Raw genomic sequence first — 22,212 nt, 5'->3', positions numbered from 1 at the left:
TATTGCAGGGGATTAAATTGTTTCCAGCGATTACTGATGAAGCGGAGACGGAAGGAAGGAAAGCCATACATAAGACAAACAGGAGTCAGTCCAGAGATAGAGAGAACAATAGAAACTCGAAAAGGGGAGACGAGTCAGATGATGAGGAGTTCATTATACAATTGCTGAATGATCGCCCACCACCATACGTGGAAAGCGAAAAAGGCTCAAGCATTAGTACTGCCCCTCCAGAACCAATACAGGGTAATGTAACACCAAATTTGAGAATATCTCAGAGGCCGAGCAGCTCCGACATGCCTTTCTCACCACAAATACCACAGATTCAGAGAATATACCCAGACGTGCCTACATTGAAACCTGCTGATAACTATCAGCCACAGGTTCAAAGGCACTGCTGTGATGAGCATAACATGGGAATGACTTCTGATTCAATAGCGCAGGGAGGACAAAACTATCAGAGACCGACATTGATTCAAGCTGAATCAACACAGTTCTCGATGCCTCAAAAGCAGACACAAGAAATGCGAGTAATAGAAAGCCAGTTAGGTATGCCAGCAATGATGAACCATAATGTGGGGATTAACATGCCACAGAATTCGGGGAACAGACAGAATCCAGACGCAATATCTCTGCCTATTACTGTAGGTCCACCAGTACCACTGTACATACAGGCAAATTCAAGCACAAGCGACCGGGGGTTAATGATACAGAATGGGACAGGGAGAAGATGCATAGAAACCACTCCAGAGACAACTCCGATAGCGGCACTGCCAAATGGATCTGGGTCCTTGTCGGAATTCAGTCCAATTCCAATTTGTGCTCCGTCAACCGTGGTAAGGTCACATCCACCACTATTAGTACCATTAACCTCAGAGACTGAAACATTACAGAAACCATCAGTAGCAGTTGATGTAACTGCTACACTGATGGGACTGAACGCGCAACAGTTAACACAATGGTTCAACAGCTTGAACTCCCCACAGAGTACATCCAGCGGGAAGGGAGAAGAATACCTGAATAAAATAAGGTTGGGTATGGAGGCAGATGAACTGGTAGAGGGAACAATGGGTTTGAACAGATTAGAATCATACACAGAGGAAGAACTAAGATACATGTGCCCTAGGATTACAAGAGAAGTAAGCAGCATACATAAGAAGTTACAAGAAATTGCAGACAGAAACAAGATCGATATAAGTAAGACTAAACACCTGAGCAGAAGTTACAGGTTAGACTTTAAAACAAAAGATTTTGAACACATGAGATCTACAGGGATGAAAACACACCTTAAAGAGATACTGCAGAGTGCACAGGTCTGGAGATGTTTAGACAAGTGGGAAAGCAGGTGGGTTAAGAAAAAGGACAAAAAGAAAGAAAATACTCCAGAGCGGAATGAGGAAAAACAACAGAATGACGATCTGATAACTATGTTACCAATGAGAGAGACAGCAGGGGGAAAACTTGTACATGTACCATGGCACAGGTGCGATATTCAATCCTTTACGGATGACTTTCCCAAATTGAGAGAGAAGCCGATTGAGTGGTATCAACAAACAGATAGATTTGTGAAACTCGCGAAATGTCTCTGGGAAGACCTGAATACTTTATTTGAAATTGTGGTTCCGGCAGATTTGTGGGAAGATTGTAAAAGGGCTGTAGGTTGGCCGATGAGTGAACCAGAGAGAGATAGGGACACAGGTGCGCCATCACCTACGGTAATGAGTTTGTACCACAAGGTGATCGAGCACTTGAAAACCAAGGTTGCGTCGAAAAATTTGGATTGGCAAAGGATTGACAGGACCGCCCAAGAGGTTAAAGAGTCTATAAATGCGTATTATGAGAGGTTGTTGAAAGCGTTTAAGAATTACAGTGGCACGGAAACGATTGAGGCAAAGGACATGCTCCATTTTGTGTTCAGGTTTGTGGAAGGGTTGAGACCCGAAATCAGCCAGATGATTAAAATGCATTTGATTTGTTGGCAGTCGAAGTCGATCGATGAAGTGTTGAATTATGCGAAATACTGCAGTGATGAGATTGAGACCAAGCAGAAAAGATTGAAGGAAAAGGTGATGGTGATGCAGCTTAGAGCAGCTCAGACAGGTTTGCAAGATTTACAAGGTTTCCAACAACAGATGCCGCAGCAACAGCAACAGGGAAACGCTATGTTTCAGCCGCAGATGAGAGGCAGAGGCCGAGGAGGTTTTGTGAATAATGGTCCTGATTTGAATACCGTTATGATTCCAAATGGTATACAGGAAATGAAGAAGGTGATGCCATGTCACACGTGCGGAATTGTCGGGCATTGGAAACGGGAGTGCCCAATGATGGTGCAGGAAGGTGTAGGTCAGCAAAACAATGATGTCAATACATTCCAGACTATGAGAGGACCGAAACTGAGAGGTCCAAACCCAAATTTCCAAAACAATATAAACCAGCTGCAGGGTTTACAACCCATGCAACCGCAACAGGTGCAAATGCCCCGTGCGCAAATGACACAATTGCAGCCATGCAACAGCAGTTTCCTATGGTACCTAATCAGCAAATGCAAATACCCTTAGCACCAATGAATCAGCAGCAAGCAATGCTTCCTCAACAGGTCACAGGTCAGGGAATGAGTCAAAATGACACAGTACACCAATTCCCACTACAAAGCGAGAATGGAATAAAAGATGTATGGGAGAGTGAAAGTTCAGATGAGGAGGGAAATTGTGTGCTTGCAGCATCCTTGGAAGTTGATCAAAAGGGTCCGTATGTGGAGGGAAGAGTTATGGGTCATCGCGTTTCATTCTTGGTTGACACAGGAGCTACACGTTCCACTGTCAGGAGCATTGAAGAACCGAATTTGCCACTTTCAGGGAGAACAGTTCAAGTAGTGGGAGTAGCAAACAGGTACCTGACGAACCCAATCACAGATCCAGTTCAAGTCAGAATTGGTAACTACCAAGGGTCACATAAATTTGTGGTATGTGACTCAAGCCCGATATCACTGTTAGGGAGAGACCTATTGTGCAAATTGGGATGTTCGATTATGTGTTCAAACGATGGAATTAAAATTCAGACAAGCAGTGATGGGGAAGAAGAGGGCAGTGTAGGAGGGGATGAGGTGCAGACTGTTGATGAAGAGTATCCCCTGATTACCCTTTATCTGATGATCACTGAAGCAGATATTCCTGCTGAGTTACAGGAAACAGTCGGAAAAGAAGTGTGGGATATGACAGGAAAAGAGGTGGGATTGGTGAAAGGAGTGGAACCAGTGAAAGTGACTGTAAAACCCAATGTAACCTTTCCCCAGACCCCACAGTACCATATGGCACAAGACACCCTCATGAAAGTCGCCCAACTCATTGATGAGTTTGTAAAACAGGGAGTACTGAAAGAGGTGTTAAGCAGTCCATGTAATTCACCAGTTATGGGACTAATAAAACCGAGTGGAAAGGTCCGAATTGTTCAGGATTTGAGGAAAATAAATGACATAATAATCAAATGTTGTCCCGTGGTACCGAATCCAGCTGTGATAATGTTTTAAGTTCCCTGCGATGCTGAGTGGTTCTCAGTCATCGACTTATCACAAGCATTCTTTTCTGTGCCTCTTCATGAGGATAGCCAATTTCTCTTTTGTTTCAAATTCTTAGACAGAGTTTACAGTTGGTGTCGAATTCCTCAAGGGTTTTCGGAGTCACCGTCAATTTTCAATCAGATTCTAAAGAAAGATTTGGAAGCGTTGGAGTTGCCATTCGAGTCAACCCTAGTACAGTACATTGACGATTTACTGATTGCATCCAAGACAGAAAGTGACTGCACAGCCGACACCATTGCCCTATTGAACCATTTGGGAAGGAATGGACACAAGGTGTCTCCTTCAAAATTACAGTTCTGCCAGAAGAAAGTGAAATATGTGGGTCACCAAATACAGAAAGGGTCACGAAGAATTATGAAAGAAAGGATAACAAGTGTACTTCAAATGAGTCCCCCAAAGACGAGGAGGGAGGTGAGGACGTGTTTGGGAATGGTGAGCTACTGTCGCCAATGGATCCCCAATTTCTCAACCCTAGCAAAACCTTCACTGAAACTGACCCAGAAGGATGCACTAGATGAAATAGAGCTGAAAGGAGATGAGATGGATGCTTTTATTGAATTGAAAGAGTGCATGTGCAGGGCTCCAGCTTTAGGTATGCCTGATTACACAAAGCCTTTCACATTGTTTTGTCATGAACGTGATGCATGTTCCTTGTCTGTCTTGACCCAAGCCCATGGCGGCGTAAACAGACCAGTAGCATATTTTTCAGCTACTTTGGATCCGGTCGCAGCAGCACTGCCAGGGTGCTTGCGTGCCGTAGCCGCAGTTGGTATCAGCCTCACTCAGAGTGAAGGAATAGTGATGGGACACCCTTTAACAGTCATGGTCCCTCACTCAGTCGAGATACTTTTGACGCGTTCCCGAACACAACACATGACTGGTGCTAGACTCACAAGGTATGAAACAATAATTCTGGGATCACCTAATGTGCAGCTGAAAAGGTGCACTACGTTGAACCCAGCAACCTTGTTTCCCAGTGAAAATGCCGAAATTGAGAACGCTGAAGACATCGAGCACGACTGTCTTCAGGTGACTGAATTTTGCACCAAACCAAGACCTGATATCAAAGATACCCGATTGGAAGAAAATGATCAAGTCATTTTTGTTAATGGTTCATGTTTGAGAGATGCCCTGGGAATATTAAAAGCAGGATATGCTGTATGCACTGTAACAGGTGTTCTGGAAGCATCTTGGCTTCAAGGAGTTTACTCTGCACAAGTAGCGGAATTGGTAGCCCTTACTAGAGCTTGCCAACTCTCTGCATTGATGAAAGTCACCATCTACACTGACAGTCAGTACGGATTTGGAATAGTGCATGACTTTGGACAATTGTGGTCACAGAGAGGCTTCATGACCTCTTCAGGATCACCAGTGAAAAATGGTGAAAGAATAAGAGAATTGTTACATGCCATTCAATTGCCAGGGGAAGTAGCAGTCGTAAAATGCAGTGCACACTCAAAGGGACAAGACTATGTTTCTCTGGGAAATGGATATGCGGATCAAGTCGCAAGGTTTTGCGCAATGAACTGTATATTGCTCAGGGATGAATGGAATTTGATAAATGAGCCAGAACTCGAACCAAGCGAAATCTTTGCTCTAAAGGTTGTAGATACAATGGACGAATTGAAATCCTTACAGAATGATGTCAGTGAGGATGAGAAACTCTCATGGACCAAATCACAATGTGTAAAGAGACTAGATGAATTATGGGTTTCAAGTGAAGGGAAATTTGTTCTACCAAACAGCCTTTTGACACAGATAGCCAGATTTTACCATGGACAAGCTCATCTTGGGAGGGATGCCATGATTAGATTGTTTAAAACTGATTGGTTTAACCCCAAATTCCGTCAAGTTGCTGAAGCAGTTTGCCATCGTTTGCGTCATTTGTCAACAGATGAACGCAGGGAAGGGAACCGTAGTAAATTTGAGCCACATTGGAAGAGCAGGGGGTCCCTTCAGCAGGATGCAAATGGACTTTATTGAGATGCCTGTGCATGGAGGCTTGAAGTATGTGTTGGTGGTTGTGTGCATCTTTAGTCACTGGATTGAAGCATACCCTACACGCAGAAATGACAGTCTCACAGTTGCAAAACTACTCTTGAGAGAGCTAATACCACATTTCGGATTTCCGATCTCCTTAGAATCAGATAGGGGAAGTCACTTCAATAACGAAGTAATAAAATTACTTTGTGCAGCGCTGAACATTGAGCAAAAGTTGCATTGTAGCTACCGCCCTGAAGCCTCAGGTCTAGTGGAGCAAATGAATGGCACATTGAAATCAAGGATGGCGAAAATATGTGCATCAACAAACTTAAAATGGCCTGACGCATTGCCCTTGGTGCTAATGTCAATGAGAAACACCCCTGACAGAAAGACTGGATTGTGCCCACACGAGATCCTCATTGGCAGAGCTATGAGACTTCCAGCAGTTCCTGCAAATGCTCTTTTGAATATTACAGATGATATGGTGTTAGACTATTGCAAAGGTCTAGCTGATGTGGTCTGCTCTTTCTCTCACCAGGTGGAGGCAACCACCTTGCCACCGATCCAAGGTCCAGGACACGCCCTAAAAGCAGGTGACTGGGTCGTGATAAAGAAGCACGTGAGGAAGTCGTGTTTGGAACCCCGTTGGAAAGGACCTTTTCAAGTGATTCTGACGACTACCACCGCTGTGAAGTGTGCGGGAGTTCCCAACTGGATTCACGCCAGTCACACAAAGAGGGTATTGTGTCCCACAGATGAAGAAGTTGAAGCGCTAAAATTACCAGTGTCTGATAACAAAGTGCCAAGCGCCGAGACAGAGCGAAAGGGAACTAAAAGCGAACAGGCAGAAATAGAGGAGGGAGAAATAATCTCTGAGGACGAAGCAACTGATTCATTTGGGGAAGACCAAGGAGGAGCCTCAGAGAGTGACGAAGGCCCGGAAGGTGACTAAGCGCCTGAAACAGCTGAAAGTGACAAAGAGCCTGAAGAAAGTAACCGTGACAAAGGGCTCGAAACAGGTGAAGAAGCAGGAGAGCCTGATCAGAGGAGGGCTTTCCCAGAAGCAGACGATACAGGAAAAGAAAAGGAAAACTTGATTGACTCCCTAGAAGGAGGGGACAAGGCAGAACAGAACGAAACTGCTCAAACTCCTTCAGAAGAGATTACAGGTCCATCAAGTGGACACAGTGCAAAAAGAAGACCAAGCATATCGCCAGTAAAATTAAGAATTAGAGAAACGTTGAACGACAGTGAAGGGCCAAGAGTGAAAGAGAAAAGAAAGGAAGTGTCTGACGCAATAGCAGCACCAAGCGAAGAGAAAGACTTGGCCAAGGAAGAAAGTAACAGCAAGAAAGAATCAAAGAGAGATGCAAAATTGAAAAGAAAAAGGATACCGAGCAAAAGATATTCTGGTCCGGAGTGGGCATACTTAGCCAATAACGATTGGTCAGACGAATTTGTATCCCTCAGTCTCGAGAACGAAGAGGCAGAACTTCATTTTGGCACATGAGAAATAAAACTTCATGAACTTTACTGATTAAAGGCATTGATCACCTGATTGACTTTTCAACCGGCTAAGACATTGCTGACTTGATTGACTTTGAAACTGATCTTGAGACAACGCAGCTAACCGATAAGAGACTAAGCTGCTAAAGAAAACTGTGTGAACATTGAACTCGTTCAGCTTTGTAAATATCTGCAAATCCGTTTTGATAAAGTGTCTTCAACTTTCTGATTCTATACAGATCATGACTAGCTTCACTACACAGGGGCGTAAAATGAAGTGTTGTAAATACATGTGTATAGGTTTAATAACCGCATGCGTACTAATCATTGTAGCAATAGTTCTTGGAATGCATGGTAAAAATGAGAGTGAGACGAATTATGCTTCTACTTCTAAACCTACTATTGTTACTGAACTAACAGCTCTGAAGAGACTCGAACGAGACGAGAGACATTTGCATGATAAGAAGGAACTTTCATCTAACGTTTTCTATCGCTTGCTGAGTGAGTATGTTGAGACCATGGATGCGAAAGATTGTTATGTGTGTACACAAATACCTACCTCAGTAGTGGAAGGGGTAACGTATCACAGCATGCCTATTACTTACGGAATTACATGTAGTATAATAACGTCCAGATTTTATGGTCAGACGTACATTCATTATTTTTACTCTAATTATGATGTTACATTTGCATATGTCCCCATAATTGAGTACCTGAGTAAAATCGCTAGAGATTATTACTTCAAATTAATGAGAGAATTCTTTGAGCCGTTGTCACCTTTTCACACAGCACACGCACATAGAGAGAACCTTACATGCTTGCTTTCACAGGTAGAGATAAACTTCTTAGACCTCACTGATGATAGGAGGAAAGAAATGAAGGACGAATTAGAAAAGGAATTACACAAAAGGACATCCGTAGATAACTATGCTTTTGCCGCAATAAAGACACAAGGGAAAATAGCTTTAGATACATTGCATGTAGGGAGATTTTGTATACATAGACATAAATCATACTACGACACAGTTTTTGTGGGAGCGAGTGAATGCAAACATACGTTTTTGTTTCAACCTAAGTGGACGTTCATGCTGAATGGACAAGACCCAGTTATTCCTGGGATATATTATATTTGTGGACTCAACGCCTATTATCGTCTTCCTAAAGGATGGTATGGGAGATGTTACTTGGGAATAGTGTTCCCAAAGATTTACCAACTGGAGGACTTAACGAAATTTCCAAAGCTGTCTGAATCACATCATGTTCAGAAAAGGGAGACAGCTGCTGATGTGGTAGGAGATATATTTGGAGCTTTGATTCCTTCAGTAGGAGTCATATTGAATTCAATTAAAATATGAAAGTTGTCTACTATTGTGGATAACATGCTGACTAAAGTATCAGGAGCTATAATCCTGATGGATGCTGAACTCGCTGCAGAAAGAGCTATGACTCTTCAAAATCGGCTTGCCTTAGACATTCTTTTAGCAAACGATGGCGGTGTTTGCAAAATGCTTGGTACACGTCACTGTTGTACATATATACCAGACAGCAGTGGAAAAATTAGAACAATGCTTACAAATTTAACTAAAGAAAGTGTAGATTTGAAGGAATTGAAAGAACCCGGAGTCTGGGAGAAAGTTGGAAAAGGATTTGCTTCAGTGGGAAATTGGCTCAGCAACGTTTGGAACGGATTGTTACTAAAAATAGTGAAGGGAATATTGATAATATTAATTTGTTAATTAGGCTCTTGGGGAACATGGAAAGCTATCAAAATATGGAAAATAAGGCGTGAAAGGAAAAGAGAAAAAAAAAACAAGCCAAAATGGTGGAAATATATAGAGAAAAATCAAAAGGGACTAAAAGAAAAAGGGAATTGACTGAAGTGCCAAATTATTATACAGAATTTTAATGGAATAAAATTTGTGGGTAGATTTGATGTGATGACATAATTAGTCATCAGAGGAGGGATTGATGACGCAGAAAAAGAGGGTCCAACATATATTCATACATATCGTGTAATCAAAACGTATAATGCAGTGTGATTTTAGTAAAGAAAATAATGTACGAGGGAAATTGTGCCCTCGGGGTAGTTCGCCATCATTGTAAACGAGCTTTATTAATCATGAAGTATTGAAAATGTAGTAATCCGTCATAATTACAAATGTATGCCATGATTTCTTGTTTGAAAACTGTTTTGCTTAGCTTAAATTTAGTACAGGCTTTGACCTAGTTGCCTGGTCTCAAATTCTAACTGCGTGGCTTTTCCTTGAACTAATGAAACATATATTCTTGCTTGAAGTTGTATTTTTCCAGTAGAGCTGACTGATACACTTATCTCCAAGGTTTCGTACTAGGCCGGTTTCATCCCCTTTGATACAAGGTCAGTCTGCAGGTGCGGACAATGAAGGTACAGATAGTAAAATAATTGGCAAACCATGTTACAACTTGTGTTCCAAGGCTCCAAGGACAGTGTATGCAAAAATGAGAGCTAGTAAAAAGACAATTTTCATTGGACAATTTGAAGCCAACCTATGAACCCTCCAATGGAAGATCCTGCAGAATTTGGAATGTTTCTTACTTAAACCCACTGGACAAAGAGAAGTCAGCCATTTTCCTCGATGCCAGTTTGAAGCCAGATGCCAGACTCCATTTTGGATGACACCCTGATGCCCTTTTTCTCTATCTGAGAGAAAGAGACTTTAAGAATTCTCACCCTAGAGACTTTAACTTTGATTTGCCCCGTCTTGCCCATGCAGTAACTTAGCCCCATTCTCCTTGCTGCTGCAAGGAAGCTTGCCCTTAACTTTGCCCCTTTGAAACTTGCCCCATGCTGATCAACCGGTACCTGAAGGACGAAGACTTTTCTTGAATGCTGATTGTATTTGGCAAATATGAAAGGATAAATGTATTATGCATTCTGTTTTTCCTTTTAGGTACCAACTGCTATTTTGATAGGGTCCTAGCTAGAAGTTTTCCAAATTTGTGTTGACTAAATTTGTTTAGCATGAAGCCCCACATGCCAATGCTAATTAGAGGTTAGTCGAGGTATTCATTCCATGTACCATGCTAAATTGAAATCTTGTTATGCTGACCAATGTATGAAATTAGTCAAATACAGTTAGTCATATTAGTGATTTGCATTGCCATAACTGAGTGTATCATTATCCAGATTTTGCGTAGATTGCGTTTCTTCCGCCGTTATGGACAGCCAGTAATGTTCATATACATATATCATTTGGTTTTGAGACTTATATACATCGTGTTAGCTTTGTTAATATACGGAAATAAATTCACTAACTTTTAATAAACTGGTGTGGTTATTCATGACTGAAAGTTCATGGTGCGCCGAAATACCAACAGTTATTGATTTCTGATGTGCTATATTGTTCTATTAATTGAGTATTGATTACCAATTGCAATAGTTATTGATTATCGATCTAAGTGACTCGACTATTTCAGGATGAGGAGAGCCCGACTCGGTTAAAAGATTCACCGACCTCCAACGTGTCCAGGTACAGGTAATTTATAAGGGGTGGACGCGTTATCAATGTAAATACGCAGTTCTTCAAACCGATCAACTGACTGAAATGGCTCCCATCAAATTAGTTAAGTTATTTCAAAGAAATCCTGCAGCTCCTGGTTCATCGTAGAGCCGAGAGACTATAAACGGGAATTTAAAGCTGTAGATGGGGTGTGGTACAATGACTATCGCCCTGGTTGTAAATCAAACTATGCTGAGGCTTGACGAAAATATAAAACATTGATCTGAACAAAAACTGACTTTTATACACTGTGAATTGCTATCGCAAATAAAAGGGCTAAGGAAGCCTTTAAGATAATGAGCGATTTATCAAGTCCAAATTGCTGTATCACTCCAGTGATTCCAAAGCTAGAACTATGCGAATCATTAATTACTGCAGTATTTTTCTACCAGGATTCAAACAATCTGTGATGCTTCCCAAACATCTGTTTATGAGCTAAATGCATTGATTAACTACAAGTCTCATATAAATGAAGGAAAGTCTGAGATGGGGTAACACAATTTGCTTCAGCATCATTATCAGAAGTAAATGAACAGACCTTAAAGGTAAAGCCGGGGTCCACCCTGCACCTGTGCCTTGCCTCATCTAACAAAGGACAAAATAGCCACTAGGTTAACAGAAATAATAACTTATTTAGTACAGCAGTAGCTCCTGAGGATTGGAAACCCCTAAACTTGAAACCAACTGCGGATCCGAAAATCTTTAGTAAATTCCAGCCAACCTCCTTGCTGAGGTTTGTGTTAAAGCAGCAGCAAAGCTAGTGGATAACCAACATTCGATATATCACTAGCACCATTAAACTTGATGAGTTTCAGGTAGGTTTCCAGGCTTACCATAGTACAGAAATGACACTTTTGACCTTGGTGAGTAAGTTGTAGATGATCCGAGAAAGCTGTGGCGTTGTTGCTGTCACACTGCTGGATCTAGCCACAGCTTTTGAAAGTGTGTCACAACAGGCAACATTGTCAACTGAATGAGATAGAAGGTGAAAGGATTTCGAATTTGTCTGGCTTGCATTATTTCTGCAGAATCACAGCCAGGCAGTCACGCTGCCACCTTATACAGCAACATACTCTAAATCTGCCTGGGATGTCCTACAGGATTCGTCTTTCAGTCCAGCCCTGTTCAACATCTATGTGGTCCATCTGGCCAGGCGTACTAGACCTTATGGGTTGGACCTTGACCACTGCGGATGACACTCAAATAGTCATAAATATAAATGGTGGTTATTTACAGGCACAAACTAATCTAATTGATTGTAAGAAACATGTAGCAATATGGATGAAAACATTCTCTCTGAAACTTAATACAGAGAGTACAAAAGTGCTGCTCATTGGAGTACTGTTTACACACTTGCATGACATTCTTTGTCACTAGGAGAATGTGTACTTCTGTACATTCAGGCCAAAATCTAGGGTTTATGTTTCAAAGTGACCTGGATTGTCTGGCACAGATTACAACAATTTCACTTTAATGTTTTCTACATCAGCATATATTGAGGAAACTACTTCCACTACTATCAGTAGAGTAGACTTGCAAAGTGATTTGGTTAATCCATTATTGATTATTGCAATGTATTATATTTGGCCCATTTTAAGAATACGCTGTAGAAATTTCAGATTCTTCAGAATATGGCAGTCGGGGTGATGGTGAATTTACCACAAGTTTTAGTCTCTCGTCTTCTCTCAACTACATAGACTGAACATTGAGACACAAATTAAATTTAAGGCGCTCTGTATAGGCCATAAAGCTATCGTTGGGAGGACCCCAGTCTTAATTAAAAATCTGATCACAGTTCATGTACCGCATGGAATTTGCGCTCAACCGCAGCCAGTCAACTGACTCGTCCTAGGATCTGTAAAGTCAACCAAGGATGACAATTCTTTTCCTACGCAGCTTCCTCGTTATGGAATTATTTCCCTCGTCATCAACGTTTTACAAGCAAACATTTGGTTTTCAGGACAATGCTCGAAACTCATCTGTTGGGTGCTTAACTCACTTTGATTATGGCAGTTGAGCACCAGGATGCTTTATTGGTAATTGCACGTTCTATAAAAATAGTTAACAAAATACAAAATAACTGCAATGTCAGAATACTTTGCACACTTACATTTTGCTCCCATACGTCAAGCGTGTGATGGGTAAGTGATTCCTCCACGGTGAAAAATGCTGTAAACAGAAGTATATAAATTCAGGACTCATTTTTTTAATGTCGTACAAAGTATATTTAATTCTTCCAGGTACCATGCCTTAAGCAGAAATCCATATGGTACTTCATTTTATTATAAGTACGTTGTGCGATCGAAGCTGGTAAAGTCCTTTGTCCCAGAGCAAGGTCCCTTATTTACAACGGCAGACTTATCAGAGGAAGCCTGAAGTCGACTTCTGATCATGCTTGCATCTGACAGCATGAGTGCTGCAGCAGGATGGAATCTTCAGCGCCACTGTAAGAAGCAACAATCATTGGCAAACTAATTAATATGGCTTTAATGTGCCATCTGTTCCATGCACAAATACAAATGTTGTTTATCACATTGAAGCTGGCCTTAACGGTATTGCCAGTGCTGGAGCAAATAAATAGCAAAATAAATTGCTTTCTGTGTAGAAGACAGAAATAGTATAAAGAATTTAATGTGACAAACTCTGATAGCTGGATGTACTTTTGAGATGTAAAACACTGAGGGGCAGATTTTAGAGCCCGTAGCGCCTCCTTGCGCCACATTAGCATAATTGTTTTACGCTAATGTTGCCCAACAAGGCCAAAATCGCTGCGCCAAATTTACAAAGTGGAGCAATGCGTGCATTGTGCCGCTTTGTAACCCTTTGCGCTACATCATGTCTGCGGCAGGCATAATGTATGCCATGGGGGGCGTTCCCCTGTTAGAGTGGCTGAAAAAATCTAAAAGATTTCTTTGCGTAATTTTTGGGGCACTTTTAACACCTCTGAGCAGGCATTAAAAGGAAGCACACCATTGTATACAATGGGCCTCAATGGGCTTTGCAGGATTAGCATAAAAAGTTTTTACGCTAATCCTGCAAAGCTCCGAACTAGTGTAAAAACTTTTGACGGTAGTTCCCCTAACTACCGCCATGGTGCGCCGTATCTTAGATAAGATGCACACATGGTGGCATTAGGGGGTGCGCTAAGGGGCACAAGAAAAGTGGTTCTGCACTGGGTGTAGCACCAATTTTCATAAATCAGGCCTCAGTCTTATATTCTAATAGAAGCACCTCCTGGAAGGGGAAATTATGCATAATACCGCCATCAAAAACAGTTGAAAGTTTGGGTCCCAGAAAGCCCAGATCAGTTTTCATCCTTCCTAAATTAATAAACTAGCTAATTGTAATGGCAATACATTTTATTTACACCGCTTAGAAATAGTAAAATATTGGAATAAAAGTAATTTGTAAGTTATTGAAAAGCAAAGCACAGGTACACTTTTACAGAGATGGTGCACAACACACCTGAACAACGCCAGGCCATCCCTATGACCTGATCATTGGCCCAGGTTACCATCCTATTCATGCCTGATTTAAGCAGGCAACATACTGATACACTAGTTAATACCCAACATTGGTTTTATACTGCATTCAGCGAGCTCTCTTTGTTGTGTAGCCATTTTAGTTATAGCTCCATACACGTTATTTCAGCAAACTAGGCCTGCTGCTGTGCACGTTAACCAAGATATATTTTATTCAACTTCGTTTATTATTTTAACAATAGCCACATTTGCGGTCTTGTTTTATTTCTCTTTATCTAGCTGTTCTTTGCCTAGGCCAGCACTGTGTTTCTAAATAAGACATTTCTTTCAGTCTGGGCTTTTCTCAAGGCTGCAGTAAGATATGTTGCCAGTAAACGTGGTAATGCTTTGTCTCTAGTGCTCATAGAAACATACACATCCTTACGTAGGGACATTTTCTCAGAACATCAGCTGTTTTATTATAAAAACACTTCTCTGTCCCATCCATGTTAGAGGGAAACTCCAGCCAGATGACCACAACTGTATGCTGATTGCTGAATGCTTCGCTACAGTGCTTCTGTAGACTACAGGCCTCTTGCTCAGATATGAGGGATGATGTCTTCCCAGGGGAACCTGAAGGGCAGAATTAGAGCTTAACATGCTGTGCTCTAACATAGCCTAGGTACGAATTATTTTTAATTATTCTAGTGACAATATGGTGGCATTATTTTTATGCTTTACCCTCCTCGTCACAATTTTAATCCTGTCATGCTTCATCGTCCTGGTTATTGCAGTACATGCTTTATTATCTAAGATGCAGTTGCTTCATTAAAACCTTATTGAAACATATACTGCCTCTGATTGTGATTTGAGTGACCACGATTTCCATGAGGAATCAATTTATGTCATGCGCTTGGCTGCCCAATCATTCCTGCTCTTTGGTAGAGATGAGGCGCTGTTAGTTAGCCGGAGCAAAACTAGGATTGGGCCGACAGGTGTCACCTGTAGTGGGTTAGACTCAGTCTCCCACAGTGCAGGTGATTCTGCCGCTCAACTCCAGTAGTCTCATTAGAATAATGAGAGCCTATGCGACATGGCGCCGCCAACTTTTGGTCAGGCTCTAATTTTCGGGTTCTCCTGAGTATCTCTGTCTCACTACGTACAAAGACACCTCAGTACTATATATGGAGATGTCCATGGTATTGAGGATTTTCCTTCTCAGCTAAGTAGGAAGTACCTACCTAACGCTGTAGGTTGTTCAAGCTTGAACTCTTAAAAGGATAATCCTCATTTGGTGTGCTTGTCTCTGAACAAACTTTACCATTCATCATGGCAAATCCACAACAGGTAGCAATTGTAGTCACTTTGCGACCAACCCTTAATGCACATTTACTGGCACATGGCCTAACGGCCCAAGGGGGTTCAGTTACATTTGTTGACAAGTCTCATCCAGCCTATGGAACAGATTTTTTTTATTCTTGGGTCACATTTCCAGCAGCTGATGGGAACACAAATACATTTCATCACTATACACTTGCAAATATACCTGCACAATACAGAGCATATGCATATCTACAAATACCTCTATCTTATCCAGAACATAATAATTGGCTTGATGGCACCCTACCCCACACAATTTTACACATTAGGTTAGGTCCTCTAAGCAATGATGGTCCTACGTGGCCTTTATTTGACACTTCCACACCTCTCCCTGCCACAGCAAACTTAACGGCAGCTGATGTCCGTCTCTTATATGCTGAGCTGACAGCAATATACAGACGATTAGTACAGTTTGTAATGCAAACATTGAATACAAACCCGGCACGTGCTGCTCTGGCGCAACCACATGCAGTAACGCCAGACATTAATCCTGTGACTGTACATTCGATCATGAGGAAAGTATCCACCAAATGAGAAGAGATTCTGTTTTGGTTAGCTGAAAAAAATAAATGCACTGGAAGCAGTATTTTCCCATATGGGACCTCAGAATAAACATAGAATATTAACTATGTGCTTGCCATTTGGGATGGTTCCCACTATAGATAACTGCAATACTTGGGGCACAGTATTTGCAACGCTCTATACTACTGCACATGGTACACCGACACTTGCCAATTTACCGGAAGTGTTGAAACAAATTCAAGACGAAGACGGGGCTGCCCCGGGCCTGGACTTGGGGATACAACTAATGGGCAATTTTGCCACAGTATCCTCAATTATATTAAGTATCCTTTAAGGGGAAGCAGGTGTAGAAGCAGTGAGCATACTTCTCTGGGACGTACCACCACAGGATCAAGAACGTGAGCTGCCAAAGATTATCGCGGAGACGTATTCTAGCATTGGTCGAGGTAGTCTGGGGGCCAGATGTAGGAGGCTGGCCTGGCTTAAAGTGAGTACCTGCTGGTACTTACACCTTGTGCGAGGTCCAGTTATCCCTTATTAGTAGATTAGTAGTGTTCTAGCAGCTTAGGCTGATAGAGGTAGCTATAGCAGAGCAGCGTAGGCTGAACTAGGAGACATGCAAAGCTCCTACTATACCACTTATATCATATAGCACTATATCATAAGAATCACACTACTAAGGTACTTTATTTTAGTGACAATGTGCCAAAAATATCTCAGAGGATATACTCCCTTAGGATGTAAGTAAAATACACAAAATATACACACAAACCAAAATCAGGTAAGTAAACAGTTAGAAAAGTAGTGCAAACATTGTAGAATACAATAGGATGCAATAGGCCTAGGGGCAACACAAACTATATACTAAGAAAGTGGAATGCGAACCACTTAGGGACCCCAGGCCTAGTGTAGTGTGTAGAGGGTCGCTGGGAGTGTAAGAAAACACTAAGGGTGTCCAAGATACCCCAACCCAAGACCCTGAAAAGTAGGAGTAAAGTTACCCTACTTCCCCAGAAACACACTAAATTTGTGATAGGAGATTCTGCAAAGACCACAACTGACTGCAAAGCACTGAAGATGGATTCCTGGACCTGAGGACCTACAAAGGAAGGGGACCAAGTCCAAGAGTCACAAAAGTGTCCGGGGGGGCAGGAGCCCACTAAACCCTGGATGAAGGTTCAAAATGGCTGCCTCTGGGAGGAAGAAGCTGAAGATTCTGCAACAACGGAAGATGCCAGGAACTACTTCTTTGCACAGAAGATGTCCTACGGAGTGCTGGAGGACGCAGAGTTGTTTCCACACAGAAAGACGGCAAACAAGCCTTGCTAGCTGCAAAGGTCACTGTCAAAGTAAATGGATGCTGCCCGGGCCCAAGAAGGACCAGGAGGTCGCCCCTTGGAAGAAGAGACAGAGGGGTCGCTCAGCAACACAGAGAGCCCACGCAACAGCGGGCAGCACCCACAGAAGTACTTGAACATGGGTTCAAGAAAACTGAGCATGGCAGTCATCTCAACACTACAAAGGAGGGTCCCACGAAGCCGGTGGTCAATTCAGTGAGTTGAGCAATGCAGGACAGAGTGCTGGGGACCTGGGCTGTGCTGTGCATGAAGGATTCCTTGCAAAAGTGCATAGAAGCCCTAGCAGCTGCAGTTCATGCAGTACACAGGATTACTGTCTTCTTGCCTTCCAGTGCAGGGTGAAGGCAGACAGCCCCAAGAGCATGCACCACCAGGAAACAGTCGAGAAAGCTGGCAGGATTAGGTGCTACAATGTCGCTGGTAGTCTTCTTGCTACTTTGTTGCAGTTTTGCATGTGTCCTGGAGCAGTCAGCGGTTGATCCTTGGCAGAAGTCAAAGAGGGAGATGCAGAGGAACTCTGGTGAGCTCTTGCATTCGTTATCTGATGAGAAACCTACAGGAGAGACCCTAAATAGCCCTCAGAGGAGGATTGGCCACCTGGTCAGGTAAACACCTATCAGGAGGGGTCTCTGACGTCACCAAGATGGCAGAGGTCTGGGACACACTGGAGGAGCTCTGGGCACCACCCCTGGGGTGGTGATGGACAGGGGAGTGGTCACTTCCCTTTCCTTTGTCCAGTTTCGCACCAGAGCAGGGGCTGAGGGGTCCCTGAACCGGTGTAGACTCGTTTAAGCAAGGAGGACACCATCTGTGCCCTTCAAAGCATTTCAAGAGGCAAGGAGAGGCTACTCCTCTCAGGCCCTTAACACCTATTTCCAAAGGAAGAGGGTGTAACACCCTCTCTCAGAGGAAATCCTTTGTTCTTCCTTCCTGGGACTGGGCTGCCCAGGAGGGCAGAAGCCTGTCTGTGGGTTGGCAGCAGTGGTAGCTGCAGTGAAAACCCCAGAGAGCTGGTTTGGCAGTACCCGGGGTCCATGCTGGAGCCCCGGGGATGAATGGGATTGGCACCCCAATACCAGATTTGGCATGGGGGGTCAATTCCATGATCTTAGACATGTTACATGGCCATATTCGGAGTTACCATTGTGAAGCTACATACAGGTATTGACCTATATGTAGTGCACGCGTGTAATGGTGTCCCCGCACTCACAAAGTCTGGGGAAATTGCCCTGAACTATGTGGGGGCACCTTGGCTAGTGTCAGGGTGCCCTCACACATAGTAACTTTGCACCTAACCTTCACCAAGTGAGGGTTAGACATATAGGTGACTTATAAGTTACTTAAGTGCAGTGTAAAATGGCTGTGAAATAACGTGGACGTTATTTCACTCAGGCTGCAGTGGCAGTCCTGTGTAAGAATTGTCTGAGCTCTCTATGGGTGGCAAAAGAAATCCTGCAGCCCATAGGGATCTCCTGGAACCCCAATACCCTGGGTACCTAGGTCCCATATACTAGGGAATTATAAGGGTGTTCCAGTGTGCCAATAAGAATTGGTAAAAATGGCCACTAGCCTGCAGTGACAATTTTAAAGGCAGAGAGAGCATAAGCACTGAGGTTCTGATTAGCAGAGCCTCAGTGACACAGTTAGGCACCACACAGGAATCACATTCAGGCCACAACTATGAGCACTGGGGTCCAGGCTAGCAGGATCCCAGTGAGACAGGCAAAAACAAACTGACACACAAGTAAAAAATGGGGGTAACATGCCAGGCAAGATGGTACTTTCCTACACCAGACCAACAAAACCACAATGTCAGGGTGCATACAAGCAGTAATACACATGGAGCAGAACATTGGACCACACTGACATGCACCACCTCGATTAGCTAATATCACATCTAGTACCATACGATTTTGGAGCGCTACAATCCTCGCAATTTGGAGCTCCTCGGTAATATTCCCAAGTGCCAGAGCTGCCTGATTGGTAACAGCTTCCACAACCCTAGTCAATCGTCTCACTTTCCTACTGTTTAATGCAGCACCCACAACGGAGAACAACCCTAAATTAAAATCAACATATTGTTGCAGGCTAGTGTCCGTTTGGTCTACTTCGTTTGGACTTATTGTCCTTTTATATCGATTTTTAATGATGTCATTGAACAGTTTAAAATCATGGTGATGTGATGCAGGTGGCAAAAACACAAGGGGTAATAGAAAAGATACATAACACACACCTGACCACCCAACAGGTAGTTGGTAATATCCATAGTTACCACAAACAAAATATGTATTATGTGAAGCTGTAAAACCACTATTATTTACACCCTCAATAGTTCAAATCAAGGTACCGTCGCTTGTCCCCACTGGAATTCGCCCAATGCTACGTATACATAAATCTGCTTTAGTTTTTGTAACAGAAATCACAAATTGTTCTTTCTTGTCAGAGTCTCTTATATTTGTGAAGACATATTGTATTGAAACATTGTCCGGTTGATACTCTTCCGATTCCCATTTAGTTCCTTTGGCTTGGGGATACCCATCTTTGTCTTGGTAGCATACTTTATTAAGGCGAAAAAGAAGTCCGCCGTCTGTACGTTTTCCAGATGCAAACAAAGGCATATACCAAGCTTGACAAGAACCATTGTGTGAAAAAGGAAGAGGAATGAAAGGTGTTCCTCCTTTCTTTTGATGCGCAGGTATCATTCCGCATACCCAACAGTTAGTAGTATTTGTAGCATTATGAGTTTGATGCAACATCTGAATGAAAGTATTATTGAAGTACGATTGACGGTGCTTCTGCTCATGATAGGGAAGCGTAAAGTAATAGTGATCCTCTGGTACTGGAGTAGTGGCAACAAAAAACTCACGAGCAGGAGCCTTCTTTTCAACAAACCAGGTGATTATTGCTATAACCACCAAAACAACAAAAAACCCCATAGTACTAATGCTCACTTTGTTATTTATTGTAGCAACAGTGATAATCAACCCTTCCAGAAATTAATTAAAAACAATCGTTGGAGCTCTTATCCCTGGGCAGCCGCTGATTTCTTCACCATGGGCCAAGACGGGTGTCACTACTCTAATGCATGGCTGATCCCCCCCCCCCTTGCCACATTGGCTCTCCGTTTCACTAACCCAGGGCGGTAGCTCAACCAGTTTTCTCCAGCACTACAGATTCTTTCCTCGGTCTCAAATTATATCACGATACTCCAGAAATCGTATGGTCCGGGAAGAACTTCGCAGATTCGTCAGGTGATATAGCACGGCCTTTCTCCGTAGTCAAGATCTCTCGATGACCGGTCAGCACAGCAGTTTCCACCAAGGTAGGTAGCACTCTCTTGCAGTGAGTACTATGGACCCAATTATTTTGGTTTGTCACTCAAACTGCTGTCCTTGTTGCAAGGAGCACCTGCTCTGGGCCTCACCACCTTGGTTCCAAGCTGCTTGATCTTTCAAAGGACTTAATCATCACCTGGTCACCAGGTCGGAGTTCATGGCCTTCACCTATAGATCTGTCAGGAAGTGCTTCTCGAACCTGTTGATGAATAGAAACCAAATTGTCGGTTAACTGTGCCAAATAATCATCAGGACACAAGGTACATCATATACAGAATTTGGCTTAGGAACTCCCCAAATGTTCATTGGCCTTCCAAATACTATTTCATAGGGGGTAAGGCCTGTTCGAGAGTGTGGCACTGACCTAATAGACAATAATGCCAACGGTAATGCATCCGGCCAAGTTAAAGATGTGTAAGCCTGTATCTTCGCTAACTTCAGCTTCAAAGTAGCATTATACCTTTCCACCAACCCTGCTGATTGTGGTTGGAAAACCGCATGGAACTTCTGTTTGATCCCTAATCCTTTCAGGACATACTTAATAACTTCCCCAACAAAATGAGGTCCGTTATCATTCCATAAAAGTCTGCAAACACCAAACCTAGGGAAAAATTCTTTCCTAAGCACCTTCGCTGTGGTAATGGCAGTATTATCCTTTGTGGGGTACGCCTCTATCCATTTACTAAAGGCACATACCACCACCAAGACATACTTTAAATTGTTGCAGCGTTCAAGCTGAATATAATCCATTTGTAGAACTTCAAAAGGTGCAGTTGGTGTAGCAAACCCTCCCGCAGGAGTTCGTGTCCCTTTTCCAGGACTGTATTGTAAACAGATCAAACAAGACTGTACTACTCTCTTAGCTGTACTGGAAATCTCTGGATGCTCCCAAACTTGCGTAAGCAACTTCGTTATTGTTGAAGCTCCAACATGTGCCAGTCCATGTGCCATCTGAACCAAAGGTTGTACAAAAGCTATAGGCAATTTCCATTTATCCATCTACTTATTCCGCCAACAGCCCTCATCATCCAATTCTCCTTCTTCAGACCATTGCTCACGTTCTTTCACAGAAGCAGATTTCTGTATATCTAATACGTCTTGTCTAGCATTATGCCAACGTTCAGCTTGTGACTTCACAACATACATAGAAGTAGTACTTCTCTGCATCGCAGTCTCACGTGCTACGCAGTCCGCAAGGGCATTACCTTGCCCTATCTTATCGGTCACTCTCTTGTGTGCACTACATTTCACAATAGCTATTTTCTTTGGATATGTCAATGCAGTCAAGAGGTTATGCACTAATTCTCCGTGCATTATCTGCATCCCGTGGGATGTGAGAAGGCCTCTCTCCTTCCAAAGCAAACCAAAATCATGAGCCACTCCAAAAGCATAGCGGCTGTCTGTATAAATGTTCACACATAAGTCAATACAAAGCTCACATGCTTGCGTCAAAGCTATTAGTGCAGCTGCTTGAGCTGACTTCTGTGGTATACGAGCTGTCTCCACTACTGTGTATATTGTGGTGATTGCATATGCAGCTGAGGTCGCACCTTC

Source organism: Pleurodeles waltl, chromosome 1_1, assembly GCF_031143425.1.
Source record: "Pleurodeles waltl isolate 20211129_DDA chromosome 1_1, aPleWal1.hap1.20221129, whole genome shotgun sequence".
In the NCBI taxonomy this organism is placed as follows: domain Eukaryota; kingdom Metazoa; phylum Chordata; class Amphibia; order Caudata; family Salamandridae; genus Pleurodeles; species Pleurodeles waltl.
This window is presented reverse-complemented; position numbering follows the sequence as displayed.